A 17570-nucleotide genomic window follows, 5' to 3' on the forward strand; every position below is an offset into this window, starting at 1 on the left:
TGATGATTAGTAGAGTGGTTGAATCAGGTGAACTTGCTTTAAGTCTCTGACTGTTGAAAGGACATGAAGCCTGTCATCTCCTCCGTCTCTCCAGGATCACCGGGTGATAGTTCGTCTGGACTCGTGGGACAGCACCTCCCTCTACCCTAACGGACACAGTGTCAGGGTTCTGGGCCGGGCTGGGGAGCTGGAGACTGAGGTCCAAACCATCCTCATAGAGAACTGCATCCACGTACCTCCTTTCTCTGAGGCACAGGTATAGTATAGTACACCGTCCTCATAGAGATCTGTATCCAGGTAGGGTATAGTATAATATACACCGTCCTCATAGAGATCTGTATCCAGGTAGGGTATAGTATATATACACCGTCCTCATAGAGATCTGTATCCAGTTATAGTATAATACACCGTCCTCATAGAGATCTGTATCCAGGTAGGGTATAGTATAGTACACCGTCCTCATAGAGATCTGTATCCAGGTAGGGTATAGTATAGTACACCGTCCTCATAGAGATCTGTATCCAGGTAGGGTATAGTATATACACCGTCCTCATAGAGATCTGTATCCAGGTAGGGTATAGTATAGTACACCGTCCTCATAGAGATCTGTATCCAGGTAGGGTATAGTATAGTACACCTTCCTCATAGAGATCTGTATCCAGTTATAGTATAATACACCGTCCTCATAGAGATCTGTATCCAGGTAGGGTATAGTATAGTACACCGTCCTCATAGAGATCTGTATCCAGGTAGGGTATAGTATAGTACACCGTCCTCATAGAGATCTGAATCCAGTTATAGTATAGTACACCGTCCTCATAGAGATCTGTATCCAGGTATAGTATAGTACACCGTCCTCATAGAGATCTGTATCCAGGTAGGGTATAGTATAGTACACCGTCCTCATAGAGATCTGTATCCAGGTAGGGTATAGTATAGTACACCGTCCTCATAGAGATCTGTATCCAGTTATAGTATAATACACCGTCCTCATAGAGATCTGTATCCAGGTAGGGTATAGTATAGTACACCGTCCTCATAGAGATCTGTATCCAGGTAGGGTATAGTATAGTACACCGTCCTCATAGAGATCTGTATCCAGGTAGGGTATAGTATAGTACACCGTCCTCATAGAGATCTGTATCCAGGTAGGGTATAGTATAGTACACCGTCCTCATAGAGATCTGTATCCAGGTAGGGTATAGTATAGTACACCGTCCTCATAGAGATCTGTATCCAGTTATAGTATAATACACCGTCCTCATAGAGATCTGTATCCAGTTATAGTATAATACACCATCCTCATAGAGATCTGTATCCAGTTATAGTATAATACACCGTCCTCATAGAGATCTGTATCCAGGTAGGGTATAGTATAGTACACCGTCCTCATAGAGATCTGTATCCAGTTCTAGTATAGTACACCGTCCTCATAGAGATCTGTATCCAGGTAGGGTATAGTATAATATACACTGTCCTCATAGAGATCTGTATCCAGGTAGGTTATTAGTATAGTACACCGTCCTCATAGAGATCTGTATCCAGGTAGTTATAGTATAGTACACCGTCCTCATAGAGATCTGTATCCAGGTAGGGTATAGTATAATATACACTGTCCTCATAGAGATCTGTATCCAGGTAGGGTATAGTATAATACACCGTCCTCATAGAGATCTGTATCCAGGTATTGTATAGTACACTGTCCTCATAGAGATCTGTATCCAGTTATAGTATAATACACCATCCTCATAGAGATCTGTATCCAGTTATAGTATAATACACCGTCCTCATAGAGATCTGTATCCAGTTATAGTATAATACACCATCCTCATAGAGATCTGTATCCAGTTATAGTATAATACACCGTCCTCATAGAGATCTGTATCCAGGTAGGGTATAGTATAGTACACCGTCCTCATAGAGATCTGTATCCAGTTATAGTATAATACACCGTCCTCATAGAGATCTGTATCCAGTTATAGTATAATACACCGTCCTCATAGAGATCTGTATCCAGTTATAGTATAATACACCGTCCTCATAGAGATCTGTATCCACTTATAGTATAATACACCGTCCTCATAGAGATCTGTATCCAGGTAGGGTATAGTATAGTACACCGTCCTCATAGAGATCTGTATCCAGTTATAGTATAATACACCGTCCTCATAGAGATCTGTATCCAGTTATAGTATAATACACCGTCCTCATAGAGATCTGTATCCAGTTATAGTATAATACACCGTCCTCATAGAGATCTGTATCCAGGTAGGGTATAGTATAGTACACCGTCCTCATAGAGATCTGTATCCAGGTATAGTATAATACACCGTCCTCATAGAGATCTGTATCCAGTTATAGTATAATACACCGTCCTCATAGAGATCTGTATCCAGGTAGGGTATAGTATAATATACACCGTCCTCATAGAGATCTGTATCCAGGTAGGGTATAGTATAGTACACCGTCCTCATAGAGATCTGTATCCAGTTATAGTATAATACACCGTCCTCATAGAGATCTGTATCCAGTTATAGTATAATACACCGTCCTCATAGAGATCTGTATCCAGGTAGGGTATAGTATAATACACCGTCCTCATAGAGATCTGTATCCAGTTATAGTATTATACACCGTCCTCATAGAGATCTGTATCCAGTTATAGTATAATACACCATCCTCATAGAGATCTGTATCCAGGTAGGGTATAGTATAATACACCATCCTCATAGAGATCTGTATCCAGTTATAGTATAATACACCGTCCTCATAGAGATCTGTATCCAGTTCTAGTATAATACACCATCTTCATAGAGATCTGTATCCAGTTATAGTATAACACACCCTCCTCATAGAGATCTGTATCCAGTTATAGTATAATACACCGTCCTCATAGAGATCTGTATCCAGTTATAGTATAATACACCGTCCTCATAGAGATCTGTATCCAGTTATAGTATAGTACACCTTCTCATAGAGATCTGTATCCAGTTATAGTATAATACACCGTCCTCATAGAGATCTGTATCCAGTTATAGTATAATACACCATCCTCATAGAGATCTGTATCCAGGTAGGGTATAGTATAATACACCGTCCTCATATAGATCTGTATCCAGGTAGGGTATAGTATAGTACACCGTCCTCATAGAGATCTGTATCCAGGTAGGTTATAGTATAATACACCGTCCTCATAGAGATCTGTATCCAGTTATAGTATAATACACCATCCTCATAGAGATCTGTATCCAGGTAGGGTATAGTATAATACACCGTCCTCATAGAGATCTGTATCCAGTTATAGTATAGTACACCGTCCTCATAGAGATCTGTATCCAGTTATAGTATAATACACCATCCTCATAGAGATCTGTATCCAGGTAGGGTATAGTATAATACACCGTCCTCATAGAGATCTGTATCCAGTTATAGTATAATACACTGTCCTCATAGAGATCTGTATCCAGTTATAGTATAGTACACCGTCCTCATAGAGATCTGATCAGTTATAGTATAATACACCGTCCTCATAGAGATCTGTATCCAGGTAGGGTATAGTATAATACACCTTCCTCATAGAGATCTGTATCCAGGTAGGGTATAGTATAGTACACCGTCCTCATAGAGATCTGTATCCAGTTATAGTATAATACACCATCCTCATAGAGATCTGTATCCAGGTATAGTATAATACACCGTCCTCATAGAGATCTGTATCCAGGTAGGGTATAGTATAATACACCGTCCTCATAGAGATCTGTATCCAGTTATAGTATAATACACCATCCTCATAGAGATCTGTATCCAGTTATAGTATAATACACCGTCCTCATAGAGATCTGTATCCAGTTATAGTATAATACACCGTCCTCATAGAGATCTGTATCCAGTTATAGTATAGTACACCGTCCTCATAGAGATCTGTATCCAGTTATAGTATAATACACCGTCCTCATAGAGATCTGTATCCAGGTAGGGTATAGTATAGTACACCGTCCTCATAGAGATCTGTATCCAGTTCTAGTATAGTACACCGTCCTCATAGAGATCTGTATCCAGTTCTAGTATAATACACCATCCTCACGAAGAGAGATCTGTATCCAGTTATAGTATAATACACCGTCCTCATAAGGTATCCAGTTATAGTATAATACACCGTCCTCATAGAGATCTGTATCCAGGTAGGGTATAGTATAGTACACCGTCCTCATAGAGATCTGTATCCAGTTATAGTATAGTATAATACACCGTCCTCATAGAGATCTGTATCCAGTTATAGTATAATCTACACCATCCTCATAGAGACACCCTGTCCATCCAGCCTTATAGTATAATATCACACCGTCCTCATAGAGATCTGTATCCAGTGTATAGTATAATACACCGTCCTCATTTAAGAGATCTGTAACTCCCCAGGTAGGACATATAGTCGAAGGACATATATCTTCAGACATATATCTTCTCTTGCACGAAGATGTATCTTGTTGTCCCTTCCGTAGGACATATGTCCTGTTCCCCCTGTAGAGGACATATATCTTATGTCGAAATGAAGGACATATATCTTTTTAAGGACATATTTTTAAAGGACATATATCTTCTTGTCTACATGTCTCTGTATGTTGAGGACATATATCTTCACTGCGTATCTGTTTCGAAGGACATATGTCTTCCCCTAGCTTGGTGAGAGGACATATGTCTTCCCCCTTGAAGGCCCCTGGTCTTCGAAGGACATATATCTTCCCCCTCTGAAGGACATATATCTTACCTCCTCGGGATCTCGAAGGACATATATCTTCCACCTGGTGTTCGAAGGACATATCTTCCCCCTCGGGGCTGTGAAGGACATATATCTTCCCCCTGTAAAGAAGGACATATATCTTCCCCCTCGAAGGACATATATCTTCCTCCTCTTCTTCCCCCTCGAAGGACATATATCTTCCCCCGGGGGTGAGAAGGACATATAGAGCTCGAAGGACATATATCTTCCTCGAAGGACTATATCTTCCCCTCGTCGAAGGACATATATCTTTGTTAAGGACATATATCTTCCCCTCGAAGGACAGACCTGGAGGACATATATCTTCCCCCTCCGAAGGTATAGAAGGGAGAGGAGGGAGGACATATATCTTCCCCCTCGAAGGACATATATCTTTTCGAAGGACATATATCTTGTCTGTGAAGGACATGTGCCAGGACATATATCTTCCTCCTCTTCGAAGGACATATATCTTAAATAAGGAAAACATGTATTATCTTCCCCCACCATCCCCCTCGTCGAAGGACATATATCTTCCTCCTCGTCGAAGGACATATATCTTCCTCCTCGTCGAAGGACATATATCTTCCTCCTCGTCGAAGGACATATATCTTCCCCCTCGTCGAAGGACATATATCTTCCTCCTCGTCGAAGGACATATATCTTCCCCCTCGTCGAAGGACATATATCTTCCTCCTCGTCGAAGGACATATATCTTCCCCCTCTTCGAAGGACATATATCTTCCTCCTCGTCGAAGGACATATATCTTCCTCGAAGGACATATATCTTCCCCCTCGTTGAAGGACATATATCTTCCCCCTCATATATCTTCCCCCTCGTCGAAGGACATATATCTTCCTCCTCGACGAAGGACATATATCTTCCTCCTCGTCGAAGGACATATATCTTCCTCCTCGAAGGACATATATCTTCCTCCTCGTCGAAGGACATATATCTTCCTCCTCGAAGGACATATATCTTCCTCCTCGAAGGACATATATCTTCCTCCTCTTCGAAGGACATATATCTTCCCCCTCTTCGAAGGACATATATCTTAAGAATAAGAACAAATTCTTATTTTCAATTTGACCTAGGAACAGTGGGGTTAACTGCGTTATCAGGGGCAGAACGGCAGATTTGTACCTTGTCAGCTCGGGGTTTGAACTTGCAACCTTTCGGTTACTAGTCCAACGCTCTAACCGCTAGGCGACCCTGCCCTCAGGGGCAGTTAACCCACTGTTGGATATCTCCTCCCTTAAAGTGACCCTGGAATACCCACTTCCCCAAAAGTCAACAGTTCTGACACGTCTGTCTTCTGTCATGTTCTCAGGGCCACCACGTACTACCTGGCCGACCGCAGGTATGACATGCTGCCTGCTGTCCTCAGTGCTGACCTCTGCTCTCTGCTGGGAGGGGTGGACAGGTGAGAGACCAACTCTACATCACACTGACCTCTGCTCTCTGCTGGGAGGGGTGGACAGGTGAGAGACCAACTCTACATCACACTGACATCTGCTCTCTGCTGGGAGGAGTGAACAGGTGTAGGAACAACACCTACTTACACCACAACACACCGACCTCTGACATCTGCTCTCTGCTGGGAGAAGTGGACAGGTGTAGGAACAACACCTACTTACACCACAACACACCGGCCTCTGACATCTGCTCTCTGCTGGGAGAAGTGGACAGGTGTAGGAACAACACCTACTTACACCACAACACACCGACCTCTGACATCTGCTCTCTGCTGGGAGGAGTGAACAGGTGTAGGAACAACACCTACTTACACCACAACACACTGACCTCTGACCTCTGACCTCTGCTCTGTCAACCTCAGTGAAGTTTCTCAGGATGATTCATTTAGTCTTAGGTCTCATAACGTTGGTTGGAACTATCCAGGAGTCTGAGGCCGTATGTCCCTGCCTCATTAACAGCTGTTCGTGTGTCCCTCTGTGTGTGTCCCTCTGTGTGTGTCCCTCTGTGTGTGTCCCTCTGTGTGTGTCCCTCTGTGTGTGTCCCTCTGTGTGTGTCCCTCTGTGCGTGTCCGTGTGTCCCTCTGTGCGTGTCCGTGTGTCCCTCTGTGTGTGTCCGTGTGTCCCTCTGTGCGTGTCCGTGTGTCCAGGTATGCCATGAGCGTCATGTGGGACCTGGATGCCCAGACCCTGACGGTGAACAAGGTGTGGTACGGTCGTACACTAATCCAATCCTCCTACCAGCTTTACTATGAACTGGCCCAGGCTCTGCTCAACGGAGAGGATGCAGAGGTCCCAGAACTAGGTACCATCATGTTATACTACTGCTGGAGAGGACGCAGAGGTCCCAGAACTAGGTACCATCATGTTATAATACTGCTGGAGAGGAGGCAGAGGTCCCAGAACTAGGTACCATCATGTTATAATACTGCTGGAGAGGAGGCAGAGGTCCCAGAACTAGGTACCATCATGTTATAATACTGCTGGAGAGGAGGCAGAGGTCCCAGAACTAGGTACCATCATGTTATAATACTGCTGGAGAGGAGGCAGAGGTCCCAGAACTAGGTCCCATCATGTTATACTACTGCTGGAGAGGAGACAGAGGTCCCAGAACTAGGTACCATCATGTTATAATACTGTTGGAGAGGAGACAGAGGTACCATCATGTTATACTACTGCTGGAGAGGAGACAGAGGTCCCAGAACTAGGTCCCATCATGTTATAATACTGCTGGAGAGGAGACAGAGGTCCCAGAACTAGGTACCATCATGTTTTAATACTGTTGGAGAGGAGACAGAGGTACCATCATGTTATACTACTGCTGGAGAGGAGACAGAGGTCCCAGAACTAGGTCCCATCATGTTATAATACTGCTGGAGAGGAGACAGAGGTCCCAGAACTAGGTACCATCATGTTATAATACTGTTGGAGAGGAGACAGAGGTCCCAGAACTAGGTACCATCATGTTTTAATACTGCTGGAGAGGAGACAGAGGTACCATCATGTTATACTACTGCTGGAGAGGAGACAGAGGTCCCAGAACTAGGTACCATCATGTTATAATACTGCTGGAGAGGAGACAGAGGTCCCAGAACTAGGTACCATCATGTTATAATACTGCTGGAGAGGAGACAGAGGTCCCAGAACTAGGTACCATCATGTTTTAATACTGTTGGAGAGGAGACAGAGGTACCATCATGTTATAATACTGCTGGAGAGGAGACAGAGGTCCCAGAACTAGGTACCATCATGTTATAATACTGCTGGAGAGGAGACAGAGGTCCCAGAACTAGGTACCATCATGTTATAATACTGCTGAATGGAGAGGAGACAGAGGTCCCAGAACTAGGTCCCATCATGTTTTAATACTGTTGGAGAGGAGGCAGAGCTCCCATCATGTTTTAATACTGTTGGAGAGGAGACAGAGGTCCCAGAACTAGGTCCCATCATGTTTTAATACTGTTGGAGAGGAGACAGAGGTCCCAGAACTAGGTCCCATCATGTTTTAATACTGCTGAATGGAGAGGAGACAGAGGTCCCAGAACTAGGTCCCATCATGTTTTAATACTGTTGGAGAGGAGGCAGAGCTCCCATCATGTTTTAATACTGTTGGAGAGGAGACAGAGGTCCCAGAACTAGGTCCCATCATGTTTTAATACTGCTGGAGAGGAGACAGAGGTCCCATCATGTTATAATACTGTTGGAGAGGAGACAGAGGTCCCAGAACTAGGTCCCATCATGTTTTAATACTGCTGGAGAGGAGACAGAGGTCCCATCATGTTTTAATACTGTTGGAGAGGAGACAGAGGTCCCAGAACTAGGTCCCATCATGTTTTAATACTGTTGGAGAGGAGACAGAGGTCCCAGAACTAGGTCCCATCATGTTTTAATACTGCTGAATGGAGAGGAGACAGAGGTCCCAGAACTAGGTCCCATCATGTTTTAATACTGCTGAATGGAGAGGAGACAGAGGTCCCAGAACTAGGTACCATCATGTTTTAATACTGTTGGAGAGGAGACAGAGGTCCCAGAACTAGGTACCATCATAATATAATACTGTTGGAGAGGAGACAGAGGTCCCAGAACTAGGTCCCATCATGTTTTAATACTGTTGGAGAGGAGACAGAGGTCCCAGAACTAGGTACCATCATGTTTTAATACTGTTGGAGAGGAGACAGAGGTCCCAGAACTAGGTCCCATCATGTTTTAATACTGTTGGAGAGGAGACAGAGGTCCCATCATGTTTTAATACTGTTGGAGAGGAGACAGAGGTCCCAGAACTAGGTCCCATCATGTTTTAATACTGTTGGAGAGGAGACAGAGGTGGACTACCCTGCTCTAGGCTGTCTAAAGTAGTGCACTACCCTTCTCTAGGCTGTCTAAAGTAGTGCACTACCCTTCTCTAGGCTGTCTAAAGTAGTGCACTACCCTTCTCTAGGCTGTCTAAAGTAGTGCACTACCCTTCTCTAGGCTGTCTAAAGTAGTGCACTACCCTTCTCTAGGCTGTCTAAAGTAGTGCACTACCCTTCTCCAGGCTGTCTAAAGTAGTGCACTACCCTTCTCTAGGCTGTCTAAAGTAGTGCACTACCCTTCTCTAGGCTGTCTAAAGTAGTGCACTACCCTTCTCCAGGCTGTCTGAAGTAGTGCACTACCCTTCTCCAGGCTGTCTAAAGTAGTGCACTACCCTTCTCCAGGCTGTCTAAAGTAGTGCACTATAGAGGGAATAGAACAGATGTGTTTTTATGTTCTGGTTTAATTCATCTTATTGTGAAGCCAAAGTGATTTCTTCATTGTGTTGTCAATAAAGTTATCTTCTTCTTCTATAGCCCGGCTACCACCTGGGGAGAGGGATGCCAAGCTGGCCCAGCTCACCCAGGCCCTGGAGACCCTCACCCACGTGGCCAGGTAGGTACAGAGGGTTTCTATTAATCACTGTCTCACCCACGTGGTCTGTTGGGTACTAGAGGGTTTCTGTTAATCATTGTCTCACCCACGTGGCCAGGTGGTTACTAGAGGGTTTCTATTAATCATTGTCTCACCCACGTGGCCAGGTGGTTACTAGAGGGTTTCTATTAATCACTGTCTCACCCACGTGGCCTGGTGGTTACTAGAGGGTTTCTGTTAATCATTGTCTCACCCACGTGGCCAGGTGGTTACTAGAGGGTTTCTATTAATCACTGTCTCACCCACGTGGCCTGGTGGTTACTAGAGGGTTTCTGTTAATCATTGTCTCACCCACGTGGCCTGGTGGTTACTAGAGGGTTTCTATTAATCACTGTCTCACCCACGTGGCCAGGTGGTTACTAGAGGGTTTCTATTAATCACTGTCTCACCCACGTGGCCTGGTGGTTACTAGAGGGTTTCTGTTAATCATTGTCTCACCCACGTGGCCAGGTGGTTACCAGAGGGTTTCTATTAATCACTGTCTCACCCACGTGGCCTGGTGGTTACTAGAGGGTTTCTGTTAATCACTGTCTCACCCACGTGGCCTGGTGGTTACTAGAGGGTTTCTGTTAATCATTGTCTCACCCACGTGGTCTGTTGGGTACTAGAGGGTTTCTGTTAATCATTGTCTCACCCACGTGGCCTGGTGGTTACTAGAGGGTTTCTCTTAATCATTGTCTCACCCACGTGGTCTGTTGGGTACTAGAGGGTTTCTGTTAATCATTGTCTCACCCACGTGGCCAGGTAGGTACTAGAGGGTTTCTGTTAATCATTGTCTCACCCACGTGGTCTGTTGGGTACTAGAGGGTTTCTGTTAATCATTGTCTCACCCACGTGGCCTGGTGGTTACTAGAGGGTTTCTCTTAATCATTGTCTCACCCACGTGGTCTGTTGGGTACTAGAGGGTTTCTGTTAATCATTGTCTCACCCACGTGGCCAGGTAGGTACTAGAGGGTTTCTGTTAATCATTGTCTCACCCACGTGGTCTGTTGGGTACTAGAGGGTTTCTGTTAATCATTGTCTCACCCACGTGGTCTGTTGAGTACTAGAGAGTTTCTGTTAATCATTGTCTCACCCACATGGCCAGGTAGGTACTAGAGGGTTTCTGTTAATCATTGTCTCACCCACGTGGTCTGTTGGGTACTAGAGGGTTTCTGTTAATCACGGTCTCACCCACGTGGCCTGGTGGTTACTAGAGGGTTTCTGTTAATCATTGTCTCACCCACGTGGCCTGGTGGTTACTAGAGGGTTTCTGTTAATCATTGTCTCACCCACGTGGTCATGTAGGTACTAGAGGGTTTCTGTTAATCACTGTCTCACCCACGTGGTCTGTTGGGTACTAGAGGGTTTCTCTTAATCATTGTCTCACCGAGGGTTTCTCTTAATCATTGTCTCACCCACGTGGCCTGGTGGTTACTAGAGGGTTTCTGTTAATCATTGTCTCACCCACGTGGCCAGGTGGTTACTAGAGTGTTTCTGTTCATCATTGTCTCACCCACGTGGCCTGGTGGTTACTAGAGGGTTTCTATTAATCATTGTCTCACCCACGTGGCCAGGTGGTTACTAGAGTGTTTCTGTTAATCATTGTCTCACCCACGTGGCCTGGTAGGTACTAGAGTGTTTCTGTTCATCATTGTCTCACCCACGTGGCCAGGTGGTTACTAGAGTGTTTCTGTTAATCATTGTCTCACCCACGTGGCCAGGTAGGTACTAGAGTGTTTCTGTTCATCATTGTCTCACCCACGTGGTCTGTTGGGTACTAGAGTGTTTCTGTTAATCACGGTCTCACCCACGTGGCCTGGTGGTTACTAGAGGGTTTCTCTTAATCATTGTCTCACCCACGTGGCCTGGTGGTTACTAGAGGGTTTCTATTAATCACTGTCTCACCCACGTGGCCAGGTGGTTACTAGAGGTTTCTATTAATCACTGTCTCACCCACGTGGCCAGGTAGGTACTAGAGTGTTTCTGTTCATCATTGTCTCACCCACGTGGTCTGTTGGGTACTAGAGTGTTTCTGTTAATCACGGTCTCACCCACGTGGCCTAGTGGTTACTAGAGGGTTTCTCTTAATCATTGTCTCACCCACGTGGCCTGGTGGTTACTAGAGGGTTTCTATTAATCACTGTCTCACCACGTGGCCAGGTGGTTACTAGAGGGTTTCTATTAATCACTGTCTCACCCACGTGGCCTGGTGGTTACTAGAGGGTTTCTGTTAATCATTGTCTCACCCACGTGGCCAGGTGGTTACCAGAGGTTTCTATTAATCACTGTCTCACCCACGTGGCCTGGTGGTTACTAGAGGGTTTCTGTTAATCACTGTCTCACCCACGTGGCCTGGTGGTTACTAGAGGGTTTCTGTTAATCATTGTCTCACCCACGTGGTCTGTTGGGTACTAGAGGGTTTCTGTTAATCATTGTCTCACCCACGTGGTCTGTTGGGTACTAGAGAGTTTCTGTTAATCATTGTCTCACCCACGTGGCCAGGTAGGTACTAGAGGGTTTCTGTTAATCATTGTCTCACCCACGTGGTCTGTTGGGTACTAGAGGGTTTCTGTTAATCATTGTCTCACCCACGTGGTCTGTTGGGTACTAGAGAGTTTCTGTTAATCATTGTCTCACCCACGTGGCCAGGTAGGTACTAGAGGGTTTCTGTTAATCATTGTCTCACCCACGTGGTCTGTTGGGTACTAGAGGGTTTCTGTTAATCATTGTCTCACCCACGTGGCCAGGTGGTTACTAGAGTGTTTCTGTTCATCATTGTCTCACCCACGTGGCCTGGTAGGTACTAGAGTGTTTCTGTTCATCATTGTCTCACCCACGTGGCCAGGTGGTTACTAGAGTGTTTCTGTTAATCATTGTCTCACCCACGTGGCCAGGTGGTTACTAGAGTGTTTCTGTTCATCATTGTCTCACCCACATGGCCTGGTAGGTACTAGAGTGTTTCTGTTCATCATTGTCTCACCCACGTGGCCAGGTGGTTACTAGAGTGTTTCTGTTAATCATTGTCTCACCCACGTGGCCAGGTAGGTACTAGAGGGTTTCTGTTAATCATTGTCTCACCCACGTGGTCTGTTGGGTACTAGAGGGTTTCTGTTAATCACGGTCTCACCCACGTGGCCTGGTGGTTACTAGAGGGTTTCTGTTAATCATTGTCTCACCCACGTGGCCTGGTGGTTACTAGAGGGTTTCTGTTAATCATTGTCTCACCCACGTGGTCAGGTAGGTACTAGAGGGTTTCTGTTAATCACTGTCTCACCCACGTGGTCTGTTGGGTACTAGAGGGTTTCTCTTAATCATTGTCTCACCGAGGGTTTCTATTAATCATTGTCTCACCCACGTGGCCTGGTGGTTACTAGAGGGTTTCTGTTAATCATTGTCTCACCCACGTGGCCAGGTGGTTACTAGAGTGTTTCTGTTCATCATTGTCTCACCCACGTGGCCTGGTGGTTACTAGAGGGTTTCTATTAATCATTGTCTCACCCACGTGGCCAGGTGGTTACTAGAGTGTTTCTGTTCATCATTGTCTCACCCACGTGGCCTGGTAGGTACTAGAGTGTTTCTGTTCATCATTGTCTCACCCACGTGGCCAGGTGGTTACTAGAGTGTTTCTGTTAATCATTGTCTCACCCACGTGGCCAGGTGGTTACTAGAGTGTTTCTGTTCATCATTGTCTCACCCACGTGGCCTGGTAGGTACTAGAGTGTTTCTGTTCATCATTGTCTCACCCACGTGGCCAGGTGGTTACTAGAGTGTTTCTGTTAATCATTGTCTCACCCACGTGGCCAGGTAGGTACTAGAGTGTTTCTGTTCATCATTGTCTCACCCACGTGGTCTGTTGGGTACTAGAGTGTTTCTGTTAATCACGGTCTCACCCACGTGGCCTGGTGGTTACTAGAGGGTTTCTCTTAATCATTGTCTCACCCACGTGGCCTGGTGGTTACTAGAGGGTTTCTATTAATCACTGTCTCACCCACGTGGCCAGGTGGTTACTAGAGGGTTTCTATTAATCACTGTCTCACCCACGTGGCCAGGTAGGTACTAGAGTGTTTCTGTTCATCATTGTCTCACCCACGTGGTCTGTTGGGTACTAGAGTGTTTCTGTTAATCACGGTCTCACCCACGTGGCCTGGTGGTTACTAGAGGGTTTCTCTTAATCATTGTCTCACCCACGTGGCCTGGTGGTTACTAGAGGGTTTCTATTAATCACTGTCTCACCCACGTGGCCAGGTGGTTACTAGAGGGTTTCTATTAATCACTGTCTCACCCACGTGGCCTGGTGGTTACTAGAGGGTTTCTGTTAATCATTGTCTCACCCACGTGGCCAGGTGGTTACCAGAGGGTTTCTATTAATCACTGTCTCACCCACGTGGCCTGGTGGTTACTAGAGGGTTTCTGTTAATCACTGTCTCACCCACGTGGCCTGGTGGTTACTAGAGGGTTTCTGTTAATCATTGTCTCACCCACGTGGTCTGTTGGGTACTAGAGGGTTTCTGTTAATCATTGTCTCACCCACGTGGTCTGTTGGGTACTAGAGAGTTTCTGTTAATCATTGTCTCACCCACGTGGCCAGGTAGGTACTAGAGGGTTTCTGTTAATCATTGTCTCACCCATGTGGTCTGTTGGGTACTAGAGGGTTTCTGTTAATCATTGTCTCACCCACGTGGTCTGTTGGGTACTAGAGAGTTTCTGTTAATCATTGTCTCACCCACGTGGCCAGGTAGGTACTAGAGGGTTTCTGTTAATCATTGTCTCACCCACGTGGTCTGTTGGGTACTAGAGGGTTTCTGTTAATCACGGTCTCACCCACGTGGTCAGGTAGGTACTAGAGGGTTTCTGTTAATCACTGTCTCACCCACGTGGTCTGTTGGGTACTAGAGGGTTTCTCTTAATCATTGTCTCACCGAGGGTTTCTCTTAATCATTGTCTCACCCACGTGGCCTGGTGGTTACTAGAGGGTTTCTGTTAATCATTGTCTCACCCACGTGGCCAGGTGGTTACTAGAGTGTTTCTGTTCATCATTGTCTCACCCACGTGGCCTGGTGGTTACTAGAGGGTTTCTATTAATCATTGTCTCACCCACGTGGCCAGGTGGTTACTAGAGTGTTTCTGTTCATCATTGTCTCACCCATGTGGCCTGGTAGGTACTAGAGTGTTTCTGTTCATCATTGTCTCACCCACGTGGCCAGGTGGTTACTAGAGTGTTTCTGTTAATCATTGTCTCACCCACGTGGCCAGGTAGGTACTAGAGTGTTTCTGTTCATCATTGTCTCACCCACGTGGTCTGTTGGGTACTAGAGTGTTTCTGTTAATCACGGTCTCACCCACGTGGCCTGGTGGTTACTAGAGTGTTTCTGTTCATCGTTCTTTAACAATGATTAGATAACACTTCCATAAATGCACCATACTTCTGTCCACCAGACAGCTGCGTGCCCAGATGGACAAGGGAGGAGCGTTGGAGCTGGAGGGGGTAGAGGTGAGGGCGCAGCTGGATGAGGACAGGAACATCACAGCCCTGGTGCCCAGACAGCCACTGGAGGTCCATGAGACGGTGGGGAACAAAACCTTGTAGCAACAGACGTTTGAATTCATATTTCTGTTCACTGTTTTCTTGTGCGACAAAAAAAAGGTTACGTTGAAAAAACAACATACAATTGTTTGAATGTTGTCACGTTTGACTGTTGTAATGTGTGACTGTTGTAATGTTTGAATGTTGTCACGTTTGACTGTTGTAATGTTTGACTGTTGTCATGTTTGTTGTTGTCATGTTTGACTGTTGTAATGTTTGTTTTTGTAATGTCTGACTGTTGTCATGTTTGACTGTTGTCATGTTTGACTGTTGTAATGTGTGACTGTTGTCATGTTTGAATGTTGTCACGTTTGACTGTTGTAATGTGTGACTGTTGTCATGTTTGAATGTTGTCACGTTTGACTGTTGTAATGTGTGACTGTTGTAATGTTTGACTGTTGTAATGTTTGACTGTTGTCATGTTTGTTGTTGTCATGTTTGACTGTTGTAATGTTTGTTTTTGTAATGTCTGACTGTTGTCATGTTTGACTGTTGTCATGTTTGACTGTTGTCATGTTTGTTGTTGTCATGTTTGACTGTTGTAATGTTTGTTTTTGTAATGTTTGACTGTTGTCATGTTTGACTGTTGTCATGTTTGACTGTTGTAATGTTTGACTGTTGTAATGTTTGTTTTTGTAATGTTTGACTGTTGTAATGTTTGACTGTTGTAATGTTTGACTGTTGTCATGTTTGACTGTTGTAATGTTTGACTGTTGTCATGTTTATTGTTGTAAGGTTTGATGTTGTAATGTTTGATGTTGTAATGTTTGTTGTTGTAATGTTTGACTGTTGTAACTGACTATTTGAAGAAGTAGAAACCATAGCATGTTCGCCAACGAATCCTGCTTGTCATTCCTATCAAGGAGCTAGCCAATGCACATCCTAGCTAACAAGATGGAGAATGGTGTGTTTCCAGGTGGCAGAGTGCATGATCTATGCCAATCACTGGGTAGCCCGGAAGATCCAGGAGAGTTTCCCCCAGCAGGCCTTGCTGCGCCACCACCCGCCCCCACGCCAGGAGTTCTTTAACCAGCTGCAGGACAGTGCCCGGGCACGCGGCTTCACCATAGATACCAGGTATACTGTTACTATGGTGTCACTAACTAACCAGCCATTTAACTATACATAGACACCAGGTAGACTGTTACTATGGTGTCACTAACTAACCAGCCATTTAACTATACATAGACACCAGGTATACTGTTGGTATGGTGTCACTAACTAACCAGCCATTTAACGATACATAGACACCAGGTAGACTGTTGGTATGGTGTCACTAACTAACCAGCCATTTAACTATACATAGACACCAGGTATACTGTTACTATGGTGTCACTAACTAACCAGCCATTTAACTATACATAGACACCAGGTATACTGTTACTATGGTGTCACTAACTAACCAGCCATTTAACTATACATAGACACCAGGTATACTGTTACTATGGTGTCACTAACTAACCAGCCATTTAACTATACATAGACACCAGGTATACTGTTACTATGGTGTCACTAACTAACCAGCCATTTAACTATACATAGACACCAGGTATACTGTTACTATGGTGTCACTAACTAACCAGCCATTTAACTATACATAGACACCAGGTATACTGTTACTATGGTGTCACTAACTAACCAGCCATTTAACTATACATAGACACCAGGTATACTGTTACTATGGTGTCACTAACTAACCAGCCATTTAACTATACATAGACACCAGGTACAGGTTATAAGCTGTGTTAATAACACTTCTATTAACTGTGTTATAAGCCGTTGAACTATCGATATGGATATGTATAGATATGGATATGTATCGATATGGATATGTATAGATATGGATATGCATCGATATGGATATGTATAGATATGGATATGCATCGATATGGATATGTATAGATATGGATATGTATAGATATGGATATGTATCGATATGGATATGCATCGATATGGATATGCATGGATATGGATATGTATAGATATGGATATGTATCGATATGGATATGTATAGATATGGATATGCATCGATATGGATATGTATAGATATGGATATGTATAGATATGGATATGTATCGATATGGATATGCATCGATATGGATATGCATGGATATGGATATGTATAGATATGGATATGTATAGATATGGATATGTATAGATATGGATATGCATCGATATGGATATGTATAGATATGGATATGTATAGATATGGATATGCATAGATATGGATATGTATAGATATGGATATGTATAGATATGGATATGCATCGATATGGATATGTATAGATATGGATATGTATAGATATGGATATGCATCGATATGGATATGTA

At 44.4% G+C, this 17570-nt stretch overlaps 1 pseudogene; it reads left to right on the forward strand.

Moving 5' to 3' along the window:
* Positions 1-17570, forward strand: part of LOC135533386 (DIS3-like exonuclease 1) — a 37443-nt pseudogene that overhangs the window by 14360 nt on the left and 5513 nt on the right.

The sequence above is a fragment of the Oncorhynchus masou genome, unplaced genomic scaffold (assembly GCF_036934945.1).
Source record: "Oncorhynchus masou masou isolate Uvic2021 unplaced genomic scaffold, UVic_Omas_1.1 unplaced_scaffold_2352, whole genome shotgun sequence".
Taxonomy (NCBI): domain Eukaryota; kingdom Metazoa; phylum Chordata; class Actinopteri; order Salmoniformes; family Salmonidae; genus Oncorhynchus; species Oncorhynchus masou.